General features: G+C 41.5%; 1 protein-coding gene across 1 annotated transcript in view; it reads right to left on the reverse strand.

Annotated features, from left to right (window-relative positions):
• GREM2 (gremlin 2, DAN family BMP antagonist) overlaps nucleotides 1–6,697 on the reverse strand; it is a 124,972-nt gene that overhangs the window by 117,471 nt on the left and 804 nt on the right. The window lies entirely within an intron of this gene.

Raw genomic sequence — 6,697 nt, forward strand, 5'->3', positions numbered from 1 at the left:
ATTCTCCCTACCATTGGTCAAGTTGAAGTCTGAAATACGTATGTTTGAAGATATATATTTCTGTATTGCTCCAAGTTTTCATAAGGAACAAGGAAAGGTGGTCTCTGCAGGCCAGGGGATGCTGCCCCAGACACTGAGCACACTCTTAGCAGAGAAGTCAAAGTTTACACAGATCTATTTTGCTCTCAAGTAATGGGCCTGAGGGTGAATATTTTCCATCTGTTTATCGTTGATTAGATGGACGATAAACATCTGATCAATCCACTCCCGTGGATCTGAAACTAAATCAATCAATATTCCATCATGAATGAAATCATATATGTAAATTCCATCATTTAGTGATGGGCCGGTGTTATAGAAGATGTTTGCTGTTATTGTTTTTGCATATGTGAATAACTGGCAGGAATTAAATGCAAGAATGTGTGAAATAAAGAATGTATACAAGAATGTATGTAAAATACATGAATTAAATGCAAGAATGTTTGTGAAAATATAATGTAAAGGACTATACTAGTAAAAGCAACCATACTATTGATGATTAATTGTTATTCTCTTATAATTATACAAAGGGATTCAATAGATATCTGTTGAATGCACGCCTGTAGGACTGACTGACTGAAGGGATATGTTCTCAGCTATCAGATGTTATGGTTATGAGAAATTCTCTTAATCGGTAAAACTTGCAGAAGGTAAACTCCTGAGACTGTGGCGAAGACTGAATTAAATAATCTGTGTGATGTGTCTACTCTAATCTGGCACATGGTATGCATTCAACAAATGTTAGAACAATCTCAATTTTTAAAAATTATTGGCGGCCGGGCGCGGTGGCTCAAGCCTGTAATCCCAGCACTTTGGGAGGCCGAGACGGGCGGATCACGAGGTCAGGAGATCGAGACCATCCTGGCTAACACGGTGAAACCCCGTCTCTACTAAAAATACAAAAAAAACTAGCCGGGCGAGGTGGCGGGCGCCTGTAGTCCCAGCTACTCCGGAGGCTGAGGCGGGAGAATGGCGTAAACCCGGGAGGCGGAGCTTGCAGTGAGATCCGGCCACTGCACTCCAGCCTGGGCGACAGAGCAAGACTCCGTCTCAAAAAAAAAAAAAAAAAAAAATTATTGATAAGGGAAGATTAAAGATCATTTGAAATGCTGATGAGATTTAGATTCCTAGTAAAGGCAGGAAAATCTCATGACAGAGCTGCTGGATTTTTATTAACTCTATGTACAATGTCACACATCTATCAACTTTCCCAAAACATAGCTACTATAATTAGAAAATATAACACGTTATCCAGGGTTCGTGTTATAATTGCATGAAAGCAGAGAGAGGCGCTTAGTTTTCCATAGATGATAAGATTAGCTTCCTCTCAGCCTTTAGAGTCACAGCTGTAGAGCCAGGTTGAATAATATTTTTAATGCAGACAGTGTTTGTAATAGACAAAGTCAACCTAGCATTTCACAGGAGTTGGTCAAGTGTTCCCCTGCTCAGCGTTCTCTTTTTTCCCCCTCTCTCATTGTTTAAATAAATTATAGGAGAGAAGAATTTTAGCTTGGAATGGCTCCTCAATCATAACATGAAAGTGGTGTTTGGGAATATTTGTGTTCTTGGCCTCCTGTCCTTCAAAAACTGTCCTTTAAGAGGACTATTCTACAAGTCATGTATTTCTTTTGTTTTCAAATCACTTGCATTCACAATGCAGACACGGTTTCTTAGTGAAACATAGCCTTCTAGTATGCCTTTTAATGAGGGTTGTGGTATCTGCTAGAGTCTCACTCAATCTATTGTATCTCTCAATCGGGTAAGCACCTTCAAAGAGATTTCTCCTTCAGTTATTAGATTTTTTTTCAATTGGAAAGTAATCTGCAAAAGAGAGATGGAGCTTGGGATTTTTCTGACTAAAAGTAATCGGGATGTGCTACATTAAAATCTGCAAAACAGCAGCAGAGACTCTTGGTCTTAGACTTTGGGTGATAAATTTTACAATTCCTCCCCACCCTGGCCTCTATGACTTATTTTTCCCGCTCATTTGTTAATATCCTACTATTATGGCATTGTGTTTGATTCCATGGAGACCCTGGGTGAACCTCTCACACTCACCCATGCTTTCCTTGCATCAGAGCACGACGTAGTTCTAGGCAGCACATGGAAGTGCAGCAGAGGCTAATCCGGCTGAAAATGGAGGAGACAAACAGTGACCTCCCTGCTCCTCCCAGATGCCAAGAATCTTGACTTTGTCCTTGAAAAGACCTTTGCTTTGATTCAAGGCCATCACACCTCCCAGCAGAGTATGGTGGCACCGGAGAGAAGTGGAGATCCGAGCTTTCAAGGCCTCATACATGCACACGAGCTGCTGAGCCCTCGATGGGCACAGCCTCTTGAGCCTCCTGGAATCCTCCGCACCCAAGCAGCGGAATCACTCTTTCTCCACACAGATGTCTTTACATCCTTGCCCCAGTGCATCCATCCCCAGCTCAACATCTGTTTTGCCTTCTGCTCTCTCAGGAGTAGCCACAGCGTTTTCCTCCAGAATGCTTTTACTCTGGCCTTCTCAGATGTTTAAAAAGCTCCTCTCTGAACTTCCTCCTAGGTCCCTCGTATGTAGTAGTGAGTTGTGCAGCAGCTGAACCAAAGACAGTAAAGAGACAGGTTGCTCCTGAAGCTAACATCTCCAGCCTAGCGAAATTGTGATGAACCATTTGGAAGTCATCGCTGCCAGTCACAGGACACCCACTTTAAGTGTGACTATTTCTCTCTTCTACGTGCAATTATAGTTCGTCCCTAGAAGATGACTCATCTCTGATGGTAGCAACTACACAAGGATACAGCCGATTAGCCACCAGCTTTAAAAAGTTTTAACTTGCTGGGCATGGTGGCTCACACCTGTAATAATCCCAGCACTTTGGGAGGCCAAGGCAGGTAGATTTGAGACCAAGAGTTTGAGACCAGCCTGGGCAATGTGGTGAAACCCTGTCTCTACAAAAAATACAAAAATTAGCCAGGCATGGTGGCATGAGCATGTGGTCACAGCTACTGGAGAAGTTGAGGTGGGAGGATCCCTTGAGCCCAGGAGGTCAAGACTGCAGCGAGCTGAGACAGTGCCACTGTACTCTAGCCTGGAGGACAGAGTGAGACCCTGTCTCCAAAAAAAAAAAGTTAGGCTAGGTTTATGATGGACTAGTTTTAATCGTTTTTGAACTTCTAAGAGGTGGATACATAATTCTTATTTTTTAGCCTGTGTCTTTTATTTATTTATTTTTATTTTTTGAGATGGAGTCCTGCTCTGTCACCCAGGCTGGAGTGCAATGGCATGATCTTGGCTCACTGCAGCCTCCGCCTCTTGGGTTCAAGCGATTCTCCTGCCTCAGCCTCCTGAGTAGCTGGGATTATAGGCACCTGCCCTCATGCCCGGCTAATTTTTGTAGTTTTGTAGAGATGGTGTTTCACCATGTCGGCCAGGCTGGTCTTGAACTCAGGTGATCCGCCCATCTTGGCCTCCCAAAGTGCTGGGATTAGAGGCGTGAGCCACTGCGCCCAGCCAGCATATGTCTTTTAGATTCTGGGTACAACCAAGAGAAGCTATTCCAGTTCTTTTGTTTTGAAACCAGATTTGCTAGGATTCTGATTGTCAGTGGACAAAATGGATCCTTGTGGCTCTGAACTTGTATTTGAGATATGCTTAAAATAAAGACTGGGTCTACTGAGAAAGCGGCTCATAAACTTTTCCCCTGGAGAACCAACTTGAGAAATCCCATTCTTTCTTGTCCTCTTTTCCCTGCATTCTCTTTCCCTTTCTCTCACCCATCTCCTAACAGATTCGAGATCAAGACTGCTTGAATAGGATCAAAGGGTAAAGCTAACTAAATGAAAGGGAAATTGAGTTCGCTGTGAAATATGCTGCTGCTTTTCTGATTTTGCCAGGTGGCACCAATTTTGGAGGCCAAAATAGAAACAGACCTTTCTGGATGGTGTGCCTTTACCAAGATTCTAGAGTTGGCACTCCAAAGGGAAGAGGGTACTTCAAGTTGGAGAGACATTTTTTAGCCATTTGGAGACTGGAGTCTTCCTCATGGTCTAGAGGAGGTAGCAGATCACTTTTTCAGAGTTTGCATGCTGCCCTCTCCTGGCCTGCAGGGACAGGAGTGTTACAGTACATCAAATGCATTTGTTCTAATCCCACACCTGTGTGGGATATACCTAAGAACACAAGAGACTTTATTTAAAATATTCAGGATGTCTCATCAAAAATGTATACTTGAAGCTAATCAAAAATGTATATCCAAAGCTAATTAGAGGAAATACATTCATTTTCATTTTCCTTTGGCTCCAGGATTTATACTGAAGCACGTCAATCTTTATGTCATCTCACTTTATACCCTTGTGGCTTCTACCTGCTCACTGTCCAACCTCTTAACACCCGTGTGGCTCTGGGACTCTGTTCTGCAAATCGGTGCCCCAACACCGTCTGCGTCCCGTCAATGTGCTGGCCACTTAAAGACATCTTTCCAACTAGAAGTGGCGGTGATAGGAAATCTGCTGAAGTCATTGGTCAGTGTTGAGTCTGAGGACCACATTTTAGCCTGACATGCGATCAAAATTAATTCTAGACATGATTAGATCTATTATACCGAATATTATTAGAAACAAAAAAACTATCAAGAAGCAGCTAATCCAAGAAGTAGATGGCACCATAGGTCTAATTTTTCACTGAACACCTTGTCCTTCAAAACAATGTCTTTCTTGTGGGTGCTTTATGTGATCCATTTAAGCCCAATGCTGGCAATGTTTTCCCTGGTTGAAATAATTCTTTTTCTTCCCTAGATAGTTGAAGGACCCTGATACTGAGAACACGCCTGCAACCTGGCACATCGCACAGGGGCAATTGGCTGTAGGAACACTGAAGTACAACAGTGACTGAACTAATCTGTCCTATGCCTGCGCCTCTGCAGCCTCTCCGTGTCTGCCCTTGACCCAGACAGGCCAATCCTCTCCATATCAATAAGAACTGAGAGTCTAATACCATTCCTTTGCATTAGAAAAAGAGGTGTTCACTTTAAAGAGATTTAAAGACATGTACCTTGTTTAAACTTTACCAAACTTATAACTCGAGGGTATGTAAAGCTCTGACTGGCACTAGTAAGATTCATAGAGAATGAACTGTTGATTACCTCTCTCAATGAAGAATGATAGCAAAAAACAATGAATAATCACAGCATTGTTTCTATTTGTCTTTGAAAAGCCTTCAGTGTCTCCTAGTCTGTGCGAAGTGAATATAATCAGTCTCACACTCACAAAGTTGCTACCAACACACCCAACATTGCTTTAGAGTTAGAAAGGTAGGAGGGAAATAGATCCCAACCTATTGCATCTACTTTGTTTATAAAAGACTGATAAATGCTCACAATCACACAAAACAACCCTTTACTAATAGAATGTAGTTGGGTCGATTACCATATTTTTTTGAACAGCTAAATTATTTACAGTTTCTTTCTGATGTAAAAGGAAAAAATTTATTCATCTATAAAATCAAAATGCCTTCTCCTAAACATAGTATTCACTTGCCATGTCTATACTTTGACACGATTTCAAAAAACACTCTATAAAGTCATTCAGATCAGTCAATGGGCAAAAACGATGAAATTTTCCTGACTCCATGGGAGAGCTAAGCATGCATTTCCTTTAATGACAGAAAGAACATGTTCATCTGATAAGAAATAAAAAACAAACAAACAAAAAAAGTCGATATAAATTCTCCACTGTGATATATAACACAAACACCTTTCTTATAACTTCCTTATCTTCCTTGGTCGGGCACATGCCTTGGGACAAGGGCTACCTTGAAAACTAAGCAGTGCTGAATGGTGAGTCGATTGTAAATGATCAGTGAATGGTTTGGATATGATTGACTAAGACTCCACCGGGAAGAGTGTTATTTAGACGGAAGGTAAGGTATTTGATTGCCCCTGCACCTGCTGCAGAGCCATTCTCTGGCTGTACTGGAGTTCCAATCTGTTCCACTGCAGAAAAGCGCTTTTCATAGGGATTCAAAGCCACACGAATACTAGCCAGCCCTTGAAGACTGCAAAGCAAGACCGATTTTTTAGCTGAGACTTCATGCTAATTTAATCACAAGTAATCAACGGGGCGGGGGAGGGGGGAGTTATATAACCATCTTTAAAATTTCAAATCAAACGTGATAAAACCTTAGGAAATAGATTTTTTTTTAAACAAAACCCACACCTCAAAATTTAAAAAAAGAAAAAGAAATAGAAGTCTATGAGTTTTAGGATCAAATAAAATAAAATCAAACATCAATATTTTCTTACAACTATCACATCTACTAGATAGTTCCAATTCATGACTTTTTAATGTAGTAATACATGAGATCCTGGAACCGATCCTTCCTGGCGTGCAGAATACAAATGCATTTTTCAACTCGTAAGACAATGTAGAAATAAGTCGGGTACACAGGCTCACTGACAATCACATTCAAAAATATCTACCTCCCTTCTCTCTTCTTCAGCCACAGCATGGTGACAATAGTGATATTTCACTCAGGAGGCGAGTGCACCTCGGCCATATGTTTTAAAAAATCAAAACTCTGCCGAAGTCCGCTGTGGTTCTTATTCCTGCAGGGTGGATATTAACCTGATAGGTAGGTGGGAGAGGTTCATAGCCCGCTTTCTAACAATCGGATGGT

Source organism: Colobus angolensis, unplaced genomic scaffold (assembly GCF_000951035.1).
Source record: "Colobus angolensis palliatus isolate OR3802 unplaced genomic scaffold, Cang.pa_1.0 Scaffold40, whole genome shotgun sequence".
In the NCBI taxonomy this organism is placed as follows: Eukaryota; Metazoa; Chordata; class Mammalia; order Primates; family Cercopithecidae; genus Colobus; species Colobus angolensis.